Genomic DNA, 20,453 nt, shown 5'->3' with positions numbered 1-20,453 from the left:
CACTGGAACTTCCAAAGGGTCCTTCACACCCTTGCTGCAAATCAAGAAGTTCCCCGACATACCCGTCTCCAATCGAGAGGAAGCACGTGGGGTCCCGCACACATCCAGGGGAGCCCCGATTCCGCCTCCTAGCTCGAGATGAGGGATCCTTTCCCTGTTTCGTAGGGAAAGAATTCCCGGCGTTCCCGTCGCATCTCAAGAGGACGCACTCTCCACAGGAAAGGCGAGAGGAACTCCAGGGTCGTGCCACCATTCCAAGAGTCCCCCAGATGTGTCAGTCCTTCCAGAGGAACCTGTTTTCCCTGCACTGCCTTGACGTTCAAGCCGAGGATCCACTCCCACCACGTGTGCAAGTGGGACAGCCCTGTGGGAAAGCCTCGTGGGAAAGCCTCGTGGGAAAGACTCGAGGGAAAACCATGGATCCTTTGATCCACGCGGCGGAATGAGTGACACTGCTGCTACCGCTCTGGAGGAAAGCGCAAGTGCATGCCCGCATTCGAGACGAGGACTGACTCCCCTGGGGAGACTCCAGAAGTACCCCAAGATCCATGTCAGCACTGGAGAGGAATCCTCAGGTTCCGGCCCCGACTCCACACAAGGTCTTAGGCCCTGGCGTCGACGGGAGAGGAATGCCGAGAGGCCCCCGAGGAACTCGCATGGGGACTGGCCTTTCCTGAGGCCACCAGAGCGGGTCCCTGAGGTCCCCGTCGTAAGTCGAGAGCACCTGCCGCAACTCGAGAAAATCCAGGAGGTTTTGCCCTCCAGGCGAGATGAGGCCCATTTCCGCTGAGGCTTCTCGAGGCTAATCACGTCTAACAACTGGAACTTCCAAAGGGTCCTTCACACCCTTGCTGCAACTCAAGAAGTTCCCCGACATACCCGTCTCCACTCGAGAGGAAGCACGTGGGGTCCCGCACACATCCAGGGGAGCCCCGTTTCCGCCTCCTAGCTCGAGATGAGGGATCCTTTCCCTGTTTCTTAGGGAAAGAATTCCCGGCGTTCCCGTCGCATCTCAAGAGGAGGCGCTCTCCACAGGAAAGGCGAGAGGAACTCCAGGGTCGTGCCACCATTCCAAGAGTCCCCCAGATGTGTTAGTCGATTCCAGAGGAACCTGTTTTCCCTGAACTGCCTTGATGTTCAAGCCGAGGATCCACTCCCACCACTTGTGCACGTGGGGCAGCCCTGTGGGAAAGCCTCGTGGGAAAGCCTCGTGGGAAAGACTCGAGGGAAAACCATAGATCCTTTGATCCACGCGGCGGACTGCGTGACACTGCTGCTACCGCTCTGGAGGAAAGCGCAAGTGCATGCCCGCATTCGAGACGAGGACTGACTCCCCTGGGGAGATTCCAGAAGTACCCCAAGATCCATGTCAGCACTGGAGAGGAATCCTCAGGTTCCGGCCCCGACTCCACACAAGGTCTTAGGCCCCGGCATCGACGGGAGAGGAATCCCGAGAGGCCCCCGAGGAAGTCGCATGGGGACTGGCCTTTCCTGAGGCCACCAGAGCGGGTCCCTGAGGTCCCCGTCGTAAGTCGAGAGCACCTGCCGCAACTCGAGAAAATCCAGGAGGTTTTGCCCTCCAGGCGAGATGAGGCCCATTTCCGCTGAGGCTTCTCGAGGCCAATCACATCTAACCACTGGAACTTCCAAAGGGTCCTTCACACCCTTGCTGCAACTCAAGAAGTTCCCCGACATACCCGTCTCCACTCGAGAGGAAGCACGTGGGGTCCCGCACACATCCAGGGGAGCCCCGTTTCCGCCTCCTAGCTCGAGATGAGGGATCTTTCCCTGTTTCGTAGGGAAAGAATTCCCGGCGTTCCCGTCGCATCTCAAGAGGAGGCGCTCTCCACAGGAAAGGCGAGAGGAACTCCAGGGTCGTGCCACCATTCCAAGAGTCCCCCAGATGTGTCAGTCCATTCCAGAGGAACCTGTTTTCCCTGCACTGCCTTGACGTTCAAGCCGAGGATCGACTCCCACCACGTTTGCACGTTAGAGAGCCCTGTGGGAAAGCCTCGTGGGAAAGCCTCGTGGGAAAGACTCGAGGGAAAACCATAGATCCTTTGATGCACGGGGCGGACTGCGTGACACTGCTGCTACAGCTCTGGAGGAAAGCGCAAGTGCATGCCCGCATTCGAGACGAGGACTGACTCCCCTGGGGAGACTCTAGAAGTACCCCAAGATCCATGTCAGCACTGGAGAGGAATCCTCACTTTCGGAACCCGAATCCACACAAGGTCTTAAGCCACGGCATCGACGGGAGAGGAATCCCTAAGGGCCCCCTAGGAACTCGCATGGGGACTGGCCTTTCCTGAGGCCACCAGAGCGGGTCCATGAGGTCCTCGTCGTAAGTCGAGAGCACCTGCCGCAACTCGCGAAAATCCAGGAGGTTTTGCCCTCCAGGCGAGATGAGGCCCATTTCCGCTGAGGCTTCTCGAGGCTAATCACGTCTAAATACTAGAACTTCCAACGGGTCCTTCACACCCTTGCTACGACTCAAGAATTTCCCCGACATACCCGTCTCCACTCGAGAGGAAGCACGTGGGGTCCCGCTCACATCCAGGGGAGCACCGTTTCCGCCTCCTAGCTCGAGATGAGGGATCCTTTCCCTGTTTCGTAGGGAAAGAATTTCCGGCGTTCCCGTCGCATCTCAAGAGGAGGCCCTCTGCAAAGGAAAGGCGAGAGGTACTCCAGGGTCGTTCCACCATTCCAAGAGTCCCCCAGATGTGTCAGTCCATTCCAGAGGAACCTGATTTCCCTGCACTGCCTTGACGTTCAAGCCGAGGATCCACTCCCACCACGTGTGCACGTGGGACAGCCCTGTGGGAAAGCCTCGTGGGAAAGCCTCGTGGGAAAGACTCGAGGGAAAACCATAGATCCTTTGATCCACGCGGCGGACTGCGTGACACTGCTCCTACCGCTCTGGAGAAAAGCGCAAGTGCATGCCCGCATTCGAGACGAGGACTGAGTCCCCTGGGGAGACTCCAGAAGTACCCCAAGATCCATGTCAGCACTGGAGAGGAATCGTCAGGTTCCGGTCCCGACTCCACACAAGGTCTTCGGCCCCGGCATCGACGGGAGAGGAATCCCGAGAGGCCCCCGAGGAACTCGCATGGGGACTGGCCTTTCCTGAGGCCACCAGAGCGGGTCCCTGAGGTCCTCGTCATAAGTCGAGAGCACCTGGCGCAACTCGAGAAAATCCAGGAGGTTTTGCCCTCCAGGCGAGATGAGGCCCATTTCCGCTGAGGCTTCTCGAGGCTAATCAAGTCTAAATACTGGAACTTCCAAAGGGTCCTTCACACCCTTGCTGCAACTCAAGAAGTTCCCCGACATACACGTCTCCACTCGAGAGGAAGCACGTGGGGTCCCGCACACATCCAGGGGAGCCCCGTTTCCGCCTCCTAGCTCGAGATGAGGGATCCTTTCCCTGTTTCGTAGGGAAAGAATTCCCGGCGTTCCCGTCGCATCTCAAGAGGAGGCGCTCTCCACAGGAAAGGCGAGAGGAACTCCAGGGTCGTGCCACCATTCCAAGAGTCCCCCAGATGTGTTAGTCCATTCCAGAGGAACCTGTTTTCCCTGAACTGCCTTGATGTTCAAGCCGAGGATCCACTCCCACCACTTGTGCACGTGGGGCAGCCCTGTGGGAAAGCCTCGTGGGAAAGCCTCGTGGGAAAGACTCGAGGGAAAACCATAGATCCTTTGATCCACGCGGCGGACTGCGTGACACTGCTGCTACCGCTCTGGAGGAAAGCGCAAGTGCATGCCCGCATTCGAGACGAGGACTGACTCCCCTGGGGAGACTCCAGAAGTACCCCAAGATCCATGTCAGCACTGGAGAGGAATCCTCAGGTTCCGGCCCCGACTCCACACAAGGTCTTAGGCCCCGGCATCGACGGGAGAGGAATCCCGAGACGCCCCCGAGGAACTCGCATGGGGACTGGCCTTTCCTGAGGCCACCAGAGCGGGTCCCTGAGGTCCCCGTCGTAAGTCGAGAGCACCTGCCGCAACTCGAGAAAATCCAGGAGGTTTTGCCCTCCAGGCGAGATGAGGCCCATTTTCGCTGAGGCTTCTCGAGGCCAATCACATCTAACCACTGGAACTTCCAAAGGGTCCTTCACACCCTTGCTGCAACTCAAGAAGTTCCCCGACATACCCGTCTCCACTCGAGAGGAAGCACGTGGGGTCCCGCACACATCCAGGGGAGCCCCGTTTCCGCCTCCTATCTCGAGATGAGGGATCTTTCCCTGTTTCGTAGGGAAAGAATTCCCGGCGTTCCCGTCGCATCTCAAGAGGAGGCGCTCTCCACAGGAAAGGCGAGAGGAACTCCAGGGTCGTGCCACCATTCCAAGAGTCCCCCAGATGTGTCAGTCCATTCCAGAGGAACCTGTTTTCCCTGCACTGCCTTGACGTTCAAGCCGAGGATCGACTCCCACCACGTTTGCACGTTAGACAGCCCTGTGGGAAAGCCTCGTGGGAAAGCCTCGTGGGAAAGACTCGAGGGAAAACCATAGATCCTTTGATGCACGGGGCGGACTGCGTGACACTGCTGCTACAGCTCTGGAGGAAAGCGCAAGTGCATGCCCGCATTCGAGACGAGGACTGACTCCCCTGGGGAGACTCTAGAAGTACCCCAAGATCCATGTCAGCACTGGAGAGGAATCCTCGCTTTCGGAACCCGAATCCACACAAGGTCTTAGGCCCCGGCATCGACGGCAGAGGAATCCCTAAGGGCCCCCTAGGAACTCGCATGGGGACTGGCCTTTCCTTAGGCCACCAGAGCGGGTCCCTGAGGTCCCCGTCGTAAGTCGACAGCACCTGCCGCAACTCGAGAAAATCCAGGAGTTTTTGCCCTCCAGGCGAGATGAGGCCCATTTCCGCTGAGGCTTCTCGAGGCTAATCACATCTAACCACTGGAACTTCCAAAGGGTCCTTCACACCCTTGCTGCAACTCAAGAAGTTCCCCGATATCCCCGTCTGCACTCGAGAGGAAGCACAAGGTTCCCGCACACATCCAGGGGAGCACCGTTTCCGCCTCCCAGCTCGAGATGAGGGATCCTTTCCCTGTTTCATAGGGAAAGAATTCCCGGCGTTCCCGTCCCATCTCAAGAGGAGGCGCTCTCCACAGGAAAGGCGAGAGGAACTCCAGGGTCGTGCCACCATTCCAAGAGTCCCCCAGATGTGTCAGTCCATTCCAGTGGAACCTGTTTTCCCTGAACTGCCTTGACGTTCAAGCCGAGGATCGACTCCCACCACGTGTGCACGTGGGACAGCCCTGTGGGAAAGCCTCGTCGAAAGCCTCGTGGGAAAGACTCGAGGGAAAACCATAGATCCTTTGATCCACGCGGCGGACTGCGTGACACTGCTGCTACCGCTCTGGAGGAAAGCGCAAGTGCATGCCCGCATTCGAGACGAGGACTGACTCCCCTGGGGAGACTCCAGAAGTACCCCAAGATCCATGTCAGCACTGGAGAGGAATCTTCAGTTTCCGGTCCCGACTCCACACAAGGTCTTCGGCCCCGGCATCGACGGGAGAGGAATCCCGAGAGGCCCCCGAGGAACTCGCATGGGGACTGGCCTTTCCTGAGGCCACCAGAGCGGGTCCCTGAGGTCCTCGTCATAAGTCGAGAGCACCTGGCGCAACTCGAGAAAATCCAGGAGGTTTTGCCCTCCAGGCGAGATGAGGCCCATTTCCGCTGAGGCTTCTCGAGGCTAATCACGTCTAAATACTGGAACTTCCAAAGGGTCCTTCACACCCTTGCTGCAACTCAAGAAGTTCCCCGACATACACGTCTCCACTCGAGAGGAAGCACGTGGGGTCCCGCACACATCCAGGGGAGCCCCGTTTCCGCCTCCTAGCTCGAGATGAGGGATCCTTTCCCTGTTTCGTAGGGAAAGAATTCCCGGCGTTCCCGTCGCATCTCAAGAGGAGGCGCTCTCCACAGGAAAGGCGAGAGGAACTCCAGGGTCGTGCCACCATTCCAAGAGTCCCCCAGATGTGTTAGTCCATTCCAGAGGAACCTGTTTTCCCTGAACTGCCTTGATGTTCAAGCCGAGGATCCACTCCCACCACTTGTGCACGTGGGACAGCCCTGTGGGAAAGCCTCGTGGGAAAGCCTCGTGGGAAAGACTCGAGGGAAAACCATAGATCCTTTGATCCACGCGGCGGACTGCGTGACACTGCTGCTACCGCTCTGGAGGAAAGCGCAAGTGCATGCCCGCATTCGAGACGAGGACTGACTCCCCTGGGGAGACTCCAGAAGTACCCCAAGATCCATGTCAGCACTGGAGAGGAATCCTCAGGTTCCGGCCCCGACTCCACACAAGGTCTTAGGCCCCGGCATCGACGGGAGAGGAATCCCGAGAGGCCCCCGAGGAACTCGCATGGGGACTGGCCTTTCCTGAGGCCACCAGAGCGGGTCCCTGAGGTCCCCGTCGTAAGTCGAGAGCACCTGCCGCAACTCGAGAAAATCCAGGAGGTTTTGCCCTCCAGGCGAGATGAGGCCCATTTCCGCTGAGGCTTCTCTAGGCCAATCACATCTAACCACTGGAACTTCCAAAGGGTCCTTCACACCCTTGCTGCAACTCAAGAAGTTCCCCGACATACCCGCCTCCACTCGAGAGGAAGCACGTGGGGTCCCGCACACATCCAGGGGAGCCCCGTTTCCGCCTCCTAGCTCGAGATGAGGGATATTTCCCTGTTTCGTAGGGAAAGAATTCCCGGCGTTCCCGTCGCATCTCAAGAGGAGGCGCTCTCCACAGGAAAGGCGAGAGGAACTTCAGGGTCGTGCCACCATTCCAAGAGTCCCCCAGATGTGTCAGTCCATTCCAGAGGAACCTGTTTTCCCTGCACTGCCTTGACGTTCAAGCCGAGGATCGACACCCACCACGTTTGCACGTTAGACAGCCCTGTGGGAAAGCCTCGTGGGAAAGCCTCGTGGGAAAGACTCGAGGGAAAACCATAGATCCTTTGATGCACGGGGCGGACTGCGTGACACTGCTGCTACAGCTCTGGAGGAAAGCGCAAGTGCATGCCCGCATTCGAGACGAGGACTGACTCCCCTGGGGAGACTCTAGAAGTACCCCAAGATCCATGTCAGCACTGGAGAGGAATCCTCACTTTCGGAACCCGAATCCACACAAGGTCTTAGGCCCCGGCATCGACGGGAGAGGAATCCCTAAGGGCCCCCTAGGAACTCGCATGGGGACTGGCCTTTCCTTAGGCCACCAGAGCGGGTCCCTGAGGTCCCCGTCGTAAGTCGACAGCACCTGCCGCAACTCGAGAAAATCCAGGAGTTTTTGCCCTCCAGGCGAGATGAGGCCCATTTCCGCTGAGGCTTCTCGAGGCTAATCACATCTAACCACTGGAACTTCCAAAGGGTCCTTCACACCCTTGCTGCAACTCAAGAAGTTCCCCGATATCCCCGTCTGCACTCGAGAGGAAGCACAAGGTTCCCGCACACATCCAGGGGAGCACCGTTTCCGCCTCCCAGCTCAGATGAGGGATCCTTTCCCTGTTTCGTAGGGAAAGAATTCCCGGTGTTGCCGTCGCATCTCAAGAGGAGGCGCTCTCCACAGGAAAGGCGAGAGGAACTCCAGGGTCGTGCCACCATTCCAAGAGTCCCCCAGATGTGTCAGTCCATTCCAGTGGAACCTGTTTTCCCTGAACTGCCTTGTCGTTCAAGCCGAGGATCGACTCCCACCACGTGTGCACGTGGGACAGCCCTGTGGGAAAGCCTCGTGGGAAAGCCTCGTGGGAAAGACTCGAGGGAAAACCATAGATCCTTTGATCCACGCGGAGGACTGCGGAACACTGCTGCTACCGCTCAGGAGGAAAGTGCAAGTGCATGCCCGCAATCGAGACGAGGACTGACTCCCCTGGGGAGATTCCAGAAGTACCCCAAGATCCATGTCAGCACTGGAGAGGAATCCTCAGGTTCCGGCCCCGAGCCCACACAAGGTCTTAGGCCCTGGCATCAACGGGAGAGGAATCCTGAGATGCCCCCGAGGAACTCGCATGGGGACTGGCCTTTCCTGAGGCCACCAGAGCGGGTCCATGAGGTCCTCGTCGTAAGTCGAGAGCACCTGCCGCAACTCGCGAAAATCCAGGAGGTTTTGCCCTGCAGGCGAGATGAGGCCCATTTCTGCTGAGGCTTCTCGAGGCTAATCACGTCTAAATACTGGAACTTCCAACGGGTCCTTCACACCCTTGCTGCGACTCAAAAAGTTCCCCGACATACCCGTCTCCACTCGAGAGGAAGCACGTGGGGTCCCGCTCACTTCCAGGGGAGCACCGTTTCCGCCTCCTAGCTCGAGATGAGGGATCCTTTCCCTGTTTCGTAGGGAAAGAATTTCCGGCGTTCCCGTCGCATCTCAAGAGGAGGCGCTCTGCACAGGAAAGGCGAGAGGTACTCCAGGGTCGTGCCACCATTCCAAGAGTCCCCCAGATGTGTCAGTCCATTCCAGAGGAACCTGTTTTCCCTGCACTGCCTTGACGTTCAAGCCGAGGATCCACTCCCACCACGTGTGCACGTGGGAAAGCCCTGAGGGAAAGCCTCGTGGGAAAGACTCGAGGGAAAACCATAGATCCTTTGATCCACGCGGCGGACTGCGTGACACTGCTGCTACCGCTCTGGAGGAAAGCGCAAGTGCATGCCCGTATTCGAGACGAGGACTGACTCCCCTGGGGAGACTCCAGAATTAGCCCAAGATCCATGTCAGCACTGGAAAGGAATCCTCAGTTTCCGGCCCCGACTCCACACAAGGTCTTAGGCCCCGGCATCGACCGGAGAGGAATCCCGAGAGGCCCCTGTGGAACTCGCATGGGGACTGGCCTTTCCTGAGGCCACCAGAGCGGGTCCCTGAGGTCCTCGTCGTAAGTCGAGAGCACCTGCCGCAACTCGAGAAAATCCAGGAGGTTTTGCCCTCCAGGCGAGATGAGGCCCATTTCCGCTGACGCTTCTCGAGGCTAATCACGTCTAACCACTGGAACTTCCAACGGGTCCTTCACACCCTTGCTGCAACTCAAGAAGTTCCCCGACATACCCGTCTCCACTCGAGAGGAAGCACGTGGGGTCCCGCACACATCCAGGGGAGCCCCGTTTCCGCCTCCTAGCTCGAGATGAGGGATCCTTTCCCTTTTTCGTAGGAAAAGAATACCTGGCGTTCCCGTCGCATCTCAAGAGGAGGCGCTCACCACAGGAAAGGCGAAAGGAACTCCAGGGTGGTGCCACCATTCCAAGAGTCCCCCAGATGTGTCAGTCCATTCCAGAGGAACCTGTTTTCCCTGCACTGCCTTGACGTTCAAGCCGAGGATCCACTCCCACCACGTGTGCACGTGGGACAGCCCTGTGGGAAAGCCTCGTGGGAAAGCCTCGTGGGAAAGACTCGAGGGAAAAACATAGATCCTTTGATCCACGCGGCGGACTGCGTGACACTGCTGCTACCGCTCTGGAGGAAAGCGCAAGGGCATGCTCGCATTCGAGACGAGGACTGACTCCCCTGGGGAGACTCCAGAAGTACCCCAAGATCCATGTCAGCACTGGAGAGGAATCGTCAGGTTCCGGTCCCGACTCCACACAAGGTCTTCGGCCCCGGCATCGACGGGAGAGGAATCCCGAGAGGCCCCCGAGGAACTCGCATGGGGACTGGCCTTTCCTGAGGCCACCAGAGCGGGTCCCTGAGGTCCTCGTCATAAGTCGAGAGAACCTGGCGCAACTCGAGAAAATCCAGGAGGTTTTGCCCTCCAGGCGAGATGAGGCCCATTTCCGCTGAGGCTTCTCGAGGCTAATCACGTCTAAATACTGGAACTTCCAAAGGGTCCTTCACACCCTTGCTGCAACTCAAGAAGTTCCCCGACATACCCGTCTCCACTCGAGAGGAAGCACGTGGGGTCCCGCACACATCCAGGGGAGCCCCGTTTCCGCCTCCTAGCTCGAGATGAGGGATCCTTTCCCTGTTTCGTAGGGAAATAATTCCCGGCGTTCCCGTCGCATCTCAAGAGGAGGCGCTCTCCACAGGAAAGGCGAGAGGAACTCCAGGGTCGTGCCACCATTCCAAGAGTCCCCCAGATGTGTTAGTCCATTCCAGAGGAACCTGTATTCCCTGAACTGCCTTGATGTTCAAGCCGAGGATCCACTCCCACCACTTGTGCACGTGGGACAGCCCTGTGGGAAAGCCTCGTGGGAAAGCCTCGTGGGAAAGACTCGAGGGAAAACCATAGATCCTTTGATCCACGCGGCGGACTGCGTGACACTGCTGCTACCGCTCTGGAGGAAAGCGCAAGTGCATGCCCGCATTCGAGAAGAGGACTGACTCCCCTGGGGAGACTCCAGAAGTACCCCAAGATCCATGTCAGCACTGGAGAGGAATCCTCAGGTTCCGGCCCCGACTCCACACAAGGTCTTAGGCCCCGGCATCGAAGGGAGAGGAATCCCGAGAGGCCCCCGAGGAACTCGCATGGGGACTGGCATTTCCTGAGGCCACCAGAGCGGGTCCCTGAGGTCCCCGTGGTAAGTCGAGAGCACCTGCCGCAACTCGAGAAAATACAGGAGGTTTTGCCCTCCAGGCGAGATGAGGCCCCTTTCCGCTGAGTCTTCTCGAGGCTAATCACGTCTAACCACTGGAACTTCCAAAGGGTCCTTCACACCCTTGCTGCAACACAAGAAGTTCCCCGACATACCCGTCTCCACTAGAGAGGAAGCACGTGGGGTCCCGCACACATCCAGTGGAGCCCCGTTTCCGCCTCCTAGCTCGAGATGAGGGATCCTTTCCCTGTTTCGTAGGGAAAGAATTCCCGGCGTTCCCGTCGCATCTCAAGAGGAGGCGCTCTCCACAGGAAAGGCGAGAGGAACTCCAGGGTCGTGCCACCATTCCAAGAGTCCCCCAGATGTGTCAGTCCATTCCAGAGGAACCTGTTTTCCCTGCACTGCCTTGACGTTCAAGCCGAGGATTCACTCCCACCACGTGTGCACGTGGGAAAGCCCTGAGGGAAAGCCTCGTGGGAAAGACTCGAGGGAAAACCATAGATCCTTTGATCCACGCGGCGGACTGCGTGACACTGCTGCTACCGCTCTGGAGGAAAGCGCAAGTGCATGCCCGTATTCGAGACGAGGACTGACTCCCCTGGGGAGACTCCAGAATTAGCCCAAGATCCATGTCAGCACTGGAAAGGAATCCTCAGTTTCCGTCCCCGACTCCACACAAGGTCTTAGGCCCCGGCATCGACCGGAGAGGAATCCCGAGAGGCCCCTGTGGAACTCGCATGGGGACTGGCCTTTCCTGAGGCCACCAGAGCGGGTCCCTGAGGTCCCCGTCGTAAGTCGACAGCACCTGCCGCAACTCGAGAAAATCCAGGAGTTTTTGCCCTCCAGGCGAGATGAGGCCCATTTCCGCTGAGGCTTCTCGAGGCTAATCACATCTAACCACTGGAACTTCCAAAGGGTCCTTCACACCCTTGCTGCAACTCAAGAAGTTCCCCGATATCCCCGTCTGCACTCGAGAGGAAGCACAAGGTTCCCGCACACATCCAGGGGAGCACCGTTTCCGCCTCCCAGCTCGAGATGAGGGATCCTTTCCCTGTTTCATAGGGAAAGAATTCCCGGCGTTTCCGTGCCATCTCAAGAGGAGGCGCTCTCCACAGGAAAGGCGAGAGGAACTCCAGGGTCGTGCCACCATTCCAAGAGTCCCCCAGATGTGTCAGTCCATTCCAGTGGAACCTGTTTTCCCTGAACTGCCTTGACGTTCAAGCCGAGGATCGACTCCCACCACGTGTGCACGTGGGACAGCCCTGTGGGAAAGCCTCGTGGGAAAGCCTCGTGGGAAAGACTCGAGGGAAAACCATAGATCCTTTGATCCACGCGGAGGACTGCGGAACACTGCTGCTACCGCTCAGGAGGAAAGTGCAAGTGCATGCCCGCAATCGAGACGAGGACTGACTCCCCTGGGGTGATTCCAGAAGTACCCCAAGATCCATGTCAGCACTGGAGAGGAATCCTCAGGTTCCGGCCCCGAGCCCACACAAGGTCTTAGGCCCTGGCATCAACGGGAGAGGAATCCTGAGATGCCCCCGAGGAACTCGCATGGGGACTGGCCTTTCCTGAGGCCACCAGAGCGGGTCCATGAGGTCCTCGTCGTAAGTCGAGAGCACCTGCCGCAACTCGAGAAAATCCAGGAGGTTTTGCCCTCCAGGCGAGATGAGGCCCATTTCCGCTGAGGCTTCTCGAGGCTAATCACGTCTAAATACTGGAACTTCCAAAGGGTCCTTCACACCCTTGCTGCAACTCAAGACGTTCCCCGACATACCCGTCTCCACTGGAGAGGAAGCACGTGGGGTCCCGCTCACATCCAGGGGAGCACCGTTTCCGCCTCCTAGCTCGAGATGAGGGATCCTTTCCCTGTTTCGTAGGGAAAGAATTTCCGGCGTTCCCGTCGCATCTCAAGAGGAGGCGCTCTGCACAGGAAAGGCGAGAGGTACTCCAGGGTCGTGCCACCATTCCAAGAGTCCCCCAGATGTGTCAGTCCATTCCAGAGGAACCTGTTTTCCCTGCACTGCCTTGACGTTCAAGCCGAGGATCCACTCCCACCACGTGTGCACGTGGGACAGCCCTGTGGGAAAGCCTCGTGGGAAAGCCTCGTGGGATAGACTCGAGGGAAAACCATAGATCCTTTGATCCACGCGGCGGACTGCGTGACACTGCTCCTACCGCTCTGGAGAAAAGCGCAAGTGCATGCCCGCATTCGAGACGAGGACTGAGTCCCCTGGGGAGACTCCAGAAGTACCCCAAGATCCATGTCAGCACTGGAGAGGAATCGTCAGGTTCCGGTCCCGACTCCACACAAGGTCTTCGGCCCCGGCATCGACGGGAGAGGAATCCCGAGAGGCCCCCGAGGAACTCGCATGGGGACTGGCCTTTCCTGAGGCCACCAGAGCGGGTCCCTGAGGTCCTCGTCATAAGTCGAGAGCACCTGGCGCAACTCGAGAAAATCCAGGAGGTTTTGCCCTCCAGGCGAGATGAGGCCCATTTCCGCTGAGGCTTCTCGAGGCTAATCACGTCTAAATACTGGAACTTCCAAAGGGTCCTTCACACCCTTGCTGCAACTCAAGAAGTTCCCCGACATACCCGTCTCCACTCGTGAGGAAGCACGTGGGGTCCCGCACACATCCAGGGGAGCCCCGTTTCCGCCTCCTAGCTCGAGATGAGGGATCCTTTCCCTGTTTCGTAGGGAAATAATTCCCGGCGTTCCCGTCGCATCTCAAGAGGAGGCGCTCTCCACAGGAAAGGCGAGAGGAACTCCAGGGTCGTGCCACCATTCCAAGAGTCCCCCAGATGTGTTAGTCCATTCCAGAGGAACCTGTTTTCCCTGAACTGCCTTGATGTTCAAGCCGAGGATCCACTCCCACCACTTGTGCACGTGGGACAGCCCTGTGGGAAAGCCTCGTGGGAAAGCCTCGTGGGAAAGACTCGAGGGAAAACCATAGATCCTTTGATCCACGCGGCGGACTGCGTGACACTGCTGCTACCGCTCTGGAGGAAAGCGCAAGTGCATGCCCGCATTCGAGACGAGGACTGACTCCCCTGGGGAGACTCCAGAAGTACCCCAAGATCCATGTCAGCACTGGAGAGGAATCCTCAGGTTCCGGCCCCGACTCCACACAAGGTCTTAGGCCCTGGCATCGAAGGGAGAGGAATCCCGAGAGGCCCCCGAGGAACTCGCATGGGGACTGGCCTTTCCTGAGGCCACCAGAGCGGGTCCCTGAGGTCCCCGTCGTAAGTCGAGAGCACCTGCCGCAACTCGAGAAAATCCAGGAGGTTTTGCCCTCCAGGCGAGATGAGGCCCATTTCCGCTGAGGCTTCTCTAGGCCAATCACATCTAACCACTGGAACTTCCAAAGGGTCCTTCACACCCTTGCTGCAACTCAAGAAGTTCCCCGACATACCCGCCTCCACTCGAGAGGAAGCACGTGGGGTCCCGCACACATCCAGGGGAGCCCCGTTTCCGCCTCCTAGCTCGAGATGAGGGATATTTCCCTGTTTCGTAGGGAAAGAATTCCCGGCGTTCCCGTCGCATCTCAAGAGGAGGCGCTCTCCACAGGAAAGGCGAGAGGAACTTCAGGGTCGTGCCACCATTCCAAGAGTCCCCCAGATGTGTCAGTCCATTCCAGAGGAACCTGTTTTCCCTGCACTGCCTTGACGTTCAAGCCGATGATCGACACCCACCACGTTTGCACGTTAGACAGCCCTGTGGGAAAGCCTCGTGGGAAAGCCTCGTGGGAAAGACTCGAGGGAAAACCATAGATCCTTTGATGCACGGGGCGGACTGCGTGACACTGCTGCTACAGCTCTGGAGGAAAGCGCAAGTGCATGCCCGCATTCGAGACGAGGACTGACTCCCCTGGGGAGACTCTAGAAGTACCCCAAGATCCATGTCAGCACTGGAGAGGAATCCTCACTTTCGGAACCCGAATCCACACAAGGTCTTAGGCCCCGGCATCGACGGGAGAGGAATCCCTAAGGGCCCCCTAGGAACTCGCATGGGGACTGGCCTTTCCTTAGGCCACCAGAGCGGGTCCCTGAGGTCCCCGTCGTAAGTCGACAGCACCTGCCGCAACTCGAGAAAATCCAGGAGTTTTTGCCCTCCAGGCGAGATGAGGCCCATTTCCGCTGAGGCTTCTCGAGGCTAATCACATCTAACCACTGGAACTTCCAAAGGGTCCTTCACACCCTTGCTGCAACTCAAGAAGTTCCCCGATATCCCCGTCTGCACTCGAGAGGAAGCACAAGGTTCCCGCACACATCCAGGGGAGCACCGTTTCCGCCTCCCAGCTCAGATGAGGGATCCTTTCCCTGTTTCGTAGGGAAAGAATTCCCGGTGTTCCCGTCGCATCTCAAGAGGAGGCGCTCTCCACAGGAAAGGCGAGAGGAACTCCAGGGTCGTGCCACCATTCCAAGAGTCCCCCAGATGTGTCAGTCCATTCCAGTGGAACCTGTTTTCCCTGAACTGCCTTGACGTTCAAGCCGAGGATCGACTCCCACCACGTGTGCACGTGGGACAGCCCTGTGGGAAAGCCTCGTGGGAAAGCCTCGTGGGAAAGACTCGAGGGAAAACCATAGATCCTTTGATCCACGCGGAGGACTGCGGAACACTGCTGCTACCGCTCAGGAGGAAAGTGCAAGTGCATGCCCGCAATCGAGACGAGGACTGACTCCCCTGGGGAGATTCCAGAAGTACCCCAAGATCCATGTCAGCACTGGAGAGGAATCCTCAGGTTCCGGCCCCGAGCCCACACAAGGTCTTAGGCCCTGGCATCAACGGGAGAGGAATCCTGAGATGCCCCCGAGGAACTCGCATGGGGACTGGCCTTTCCTGAGGCCACCAGAGCGGGTCCATGAGGTCCTCGTCGTAAGTCGAGAGCACCTGCCGCAACTCGCGAAAATCCAGGAGGTTTTGCCCTGCAGGCGAGATGAGGCCCATTTCCGCTGAGGCTTCTCGAGGCTAATCACGTCTAAATACTGGAACTTCCAACGGGTCCTTCACACCCTTGCTGCGACTCAAAAAGTTCCCCGACATACCCGTCTCCACTCGAGAGGAAGCACGTGGGGTCCCGCTCACTTCCAGGGGAGCACCGTTTCCGCCTCCTAGCTCGAGATGAGGGATCCTTTCCCTGTTTCGTAGGGAAAGAATTTCCGGCGTTCCCGTCGCATCTCAAGAGGAGGCGCTCTGCACAGGAAAGGCGAGAGGTACTCCAGGGTCGTGCCACCATTCCAAGAGTCCCCCAGATGTGTCAGTCCATTCCAGAGGAACCTGTTTTCCCTGCACTGCCTTGACGTTCAAGCCGAGGATCCACTCCCACCACGTGTGCACGTGGGACAGCCCTGTGGGAAAGCCTCGTGGGAAAGCCTCGTGGGAAAGACTCGAGGGAAAACCATAGATCCTTTGATCCACGCGGCAGACTGCGTGACACTGCTCCTACCGCTCTGGAGAAAAGCGCAAGTGCATGCCCGCATTCGAGACGAGGACTGAGTCCCCTGGGGAGACTCCAGAAGTACCCCAAGATCCATGTCAGCACTGGAGAGGAATCGTCAGGTTCCGGTCCCGACTCCACACAAGGTCTTCGGCCCCGGCATCGACGGGAGAGGAATCCCGAGAGGCCCCCGAGGAACTCGCATGGGGACTGGCCTTTCCTGAGGCCACTAGAGAGGGTCCCTGAGGTCCTCGTCATAAGTCGAGAGCACCTGGCGCAACTCGAGAAAATCCAGGAGGTTTTGCCCTCCAGGCGAGATGAGGCCCATTTCGGCTGAGGCTTCTCGAGGCTAATCACGTCTAAATACTGGAACTTCCAAAGGGTCCTTCACACCCTTGCTGCAACTCAAGAAGTTCCCCGACATACCCGTCTCCACTCGAGAGGAAGCACGTGGGGTCCCGCACACATCCAGGGGAGCCCCGTTTCCGCCTCCTAGCTCGAGATGAGGGATCCTTTCCCTGTTTCGTAGGGAAAGAATTCCCGGCGTTCCCGTCGCATCTCAAGAGGAGGCGCTCTCCACAGGAAAGGCGAGAGGAACTCCAGGGTCGTGCCACCATTCCAAGAGTCCCCCAGATGTGTTAGTCCATTCCAGAGGAACCTGTTTTCCCTGAACTGCCTTGATGTTCAAGCCGAGGATCCACTCCCACCACTTGTGCACGTGGGACAGCCCTGTGGGAAAGCCTCGTGGGAAAGCTTCGTGGGAAAGACTCGAGGGAAAACCATAGATCCTTTGATCCACGCGGCGGACTGCGTGACACTGCTGCTACCGCTCTGGAGGAAAGCGCAAGTGCATGCCCGCATTCGAGACGAGGACTGACTCCCCTGGGGAGACTCCAGAAGTACCCCAAGATCCATGTCAGCACTGGAGAGGAATCCTCAGGTTCCGGCCCCGACTCCACACAAGGTCTTAGGCCCCGGCATCGACGGGAGAGGAATCCCGAGAGGCCCCCGAGGAACTCGCATGGGGACTGGCATTTCCTGAGGCCACCAGAGCGGGTCCCTGAGGTCCCCGTGGTAAGTCGAGAGCACCTGCCGCAACTCGAGAAAATACAGGAGGTTTTGCCCTCCAGGCGAGATGAGGCCCCTTTCCGCTGAGTCTTCTCGAGGCTAATCACGTCTAACCACTGGAACTTCCAAAGGGTCCTTCACACCCTTGCTGCAACTCAAGAAGTTCCCCGACATACCCGTCTCCACTAGAGAGGAAGCACGTGGGGTCCCGCACACATCCAGTGGAGCCCCGTTTCCGCCTCCTAGCTCGAGATGAGGGATCCTTTCCCTGTTTCGTAGGGAAAGAATTCCCGGCGTTCCCGTCGCATCTCAAGAGGAGGCGCTCTCCACAGGAAAGGCGAGAGGAACTCCAGGGTCGTGCCACCATTCCAAGAGTCCCCCAGATGTGTCAGTCCATTCCAGAGGAACCTGTTTTCCCTGCACTGCCTTGACGTTCAAGCCGAGGATCCACTCCCACCACGTGTGCACGTGGGAAAGCCCTGAGGGAAAGCCTCGTGGGAAAGACTCGAGGGAAAACCATAGATCCTTTGATCCACGCGGCGGACTGCGTGACACTGCTGCTACCGCTCTGGAGGAAAGCGCAAGTGCATGCCCGTATTCGAGACGAGGACTGACTCCCCTGGGGAGACTCCAGAATTAGCCCAAGATCCATGTCAGCACTGGAAAGGAATCCTCAGTTTCCGGCCCCGACTCCACACAAGGTCTTAGGCCCCGGCATCGACCGGAGAGGAATCCCGAGAGGCCCCTGTGGAACTCGCATGGGGACTGGCCTTTCCTGAGGCCACCAGAGCGGGTCCCTGAGGTCCTCGTCGTAAGTCGAGAGCACCTGCCGCAACTCGAGAAAATCCAGGAGATTTTGCCCTCCAGGCGAGATGAGGCCCATTTCCGCTGACGCTTCTCGAGGCTAATCACGTCTAACCACTGGAACTTCCAACGGGTCCTTCACACCCTTGCTGCAACTCAAGAAGTTCCCCGACATACCCGTCTCCACTCGAGAGGAAGCACGTGGGGTCCCGCACACATCCAGGGGAGCCCCGTTTCCGCCTCCTAGCTCGAGATGAGGGATCCTTTCCCTTTTTCGTAGGAAAAGAATACCTGGCGTTCCCGTCGCATCTCAAGAGGAGGCGCTCACCACAGGAAAGGCGAAAGGAACTCCAGGGTGGTGCCACCATTCCAAGAGTCCCCCAGATGTGTCAGTCCATTCCAGAGGAACCTGTTTTCCCTGCACTGCCTTGACGTTCAAGCCGAGGATCCACTCCCACCACGTGTGCACGTGGGACAGCCCTGTGGGAAAGCCTCGTGGGAAAGCCTCGTGGGAAAGACTCGAGGGAAAAACATAGATCCTTTGATCCACGCGGCGGACTGCGTGACACTGCTGCTACCGCTCTGGAGGAAAGCGCAAGGGCATGCTCGCATTCGAGACGAGGACTGACTCCCCTGGGGAGACTCCAGAAGTACCCCAAGATCCATGTCAGCACTGGAGAGGAATCCTCACTTTCGGAACCCGAATCCACACAAGGTCTTAGGCCCCGGCATCGACGGGAGAGGAATCCCTAAGGGCCCCCTAGGAACTCGCATGGGGACTGGCCTTTCCTTAGGCCACCAGATCGGGTCCCTGAGGTCCCCGTCGTAAGTCGACAGCACCTGCCGCAACTCGAGAAAATCCAGGAGTTTTTGCCCTCCAGGCGAGATGAGGCCCATTTCCGCTGAGGCTTCTCGAGGCTAATCACATCTAACCACTGGAACTTCCAAAGGGTCCTTCACACCCTTGCTGCAACTCAAGAAGTTCCCCGATATCCCCGTCTGCACTCGAGAGGAAGCACAAGGTTCCCGCACACATCCAGGGGAGCACCGTTTCCGCCTCCCAGCTCGAGATGAGGGATCCTTTCCCTGTTTCATAGGGAAAGAATTCCCGGCGTTTCCGTGCCATCTCAAGAGGAGGCGCTCTCCACAGGAAAGGCGAGAGGAACTCCAGGGTCGTGCCACCATTCCAAGAGTCCCCCAGATGTGTCAGTCCATTCCAGTAGAACCTGTTTTCCCTGAACTGCCTTGACGTTCAAGCCGAGGATCGACTCCCACCACGTGTGCACGTGGGACAGCCCTGTGGGAAAGCCTCGTGGGAAAGCCTCGTGGGAAAGACTCGAGGGAAAACCATAGATCCTTTGATCCACGCGGAGGACTGCGGAACACTGCTGCTACCGCTCAGGAGGAAAGTGCAAGTGCATGCCCGCAATCGAGACGAGGACTGACTCCCCTGGGGTGATTCCAGAAGTACCCCAAGATCCATGTCAGCACTGGAGAGGAATCCTCAGGTTCCGGCCCCGAGCCCACACAAGGTCTTAGGCCCTGGCATCAACGGGAGAGGAATCCTGAGATGCCCCCGAGGAACTCGCATGGGGACTGGCCTTTCCTGAGGCCACCAGAGCGGGTCCATGAGGTCCTCGTCGTAAGTCGAGAGCACCTGCCGCAACTCGCGAAAATCCAGGAGGTTTTGCCCTCCAGGCGAGATGAGGCCCATTTCCGCTGAGGCTTCTCGAGGCTAATCACGTCTAAATACTGGAACTTCCAAAGGGTCCTTCACACCCTTGCTGCAACTCAAGAAGTTCCCCGACATACCCGTCTCCACTCGAGAGGAAGCACGTGGGGTCCCGCTCACATCCAGGGGAGCACCGTTTCCGCCTCCTAGCTCGAGATGAGGGATCCTTTCCCTGTTTCGTAGGGAAAGAATTTCCGGCGTTCCCGTCGCATCTCAAGAGGAGGCGCTCTGCACAGGAAAGGCGAGAGGTACTCCAGGGTCGTGCCACCATTCCAAGAGTCCCCCAGATGTGTCAGTCCATTCCAGAGGAACCTGTTTTCCCTGCACTGCCTTGACGTTCAAGCCGAGGATCCACTCCCACCACGTGTGCACGTGGGACAGCCCTGTGGGAAAGCCTCGTGGGAAAGCCTCGTGGGAAAGACTCGAGGGAAAACCATAGATCCTTTGATCCACGCGGCGGACTGCGTGACACTGCTCCTACCGCTCTGGAGAAAAGCGCAAGTGCATGCCCGCATTCGAGACGAGGACTGAGTCCCCTGGGGAGACTCCAGAAGTACCCCAAGATCCATGTCAGCACTGGAGAGGAATCGTCAGGTTCCGGTCCCGACTCCACACAAGGTCTTCGGCCCCGGCATCGACGGGAGAGGAATCCCGAGAGGCCCCCGAGGAACTCGCATGGGGACTGGCCTTTCCTGAGGCCACCAGAGCGGGTCCCTGAGGTCCTCGTCATAAGTCGAGAGCACCTGGCGCAACTCGAGAAAATCCAGGAGGTTTTGCCCTCCAGGCGAGATGAGGCCCATTTCCGCTGAGGCTTCTCGAGGCTAATCACGTCTAAATACTGGAACATCCAAAGGGTCCTTCACACCCTTGCTGCAACTCAAGAAGTTCCCC

The sequence above is a fragment of the Ovis canadensis genome, chromosome 21 (assembly GCF_042477335.2).
Source record: "Ovis canadensis isolate MfBH-ARS-UI-01 breed Bighorn chromosome 21, ARS-UI_OviCan_v2, whole genome shotgun sequence".
NCBI lineage: Eukaryota > Metazoa > Chordata > Mammalia > Artiodactyla > Bovidae > Ovis > Ovis canadensis.
This window is presented reverse-complemented; position numbering follows the sequence as displayed.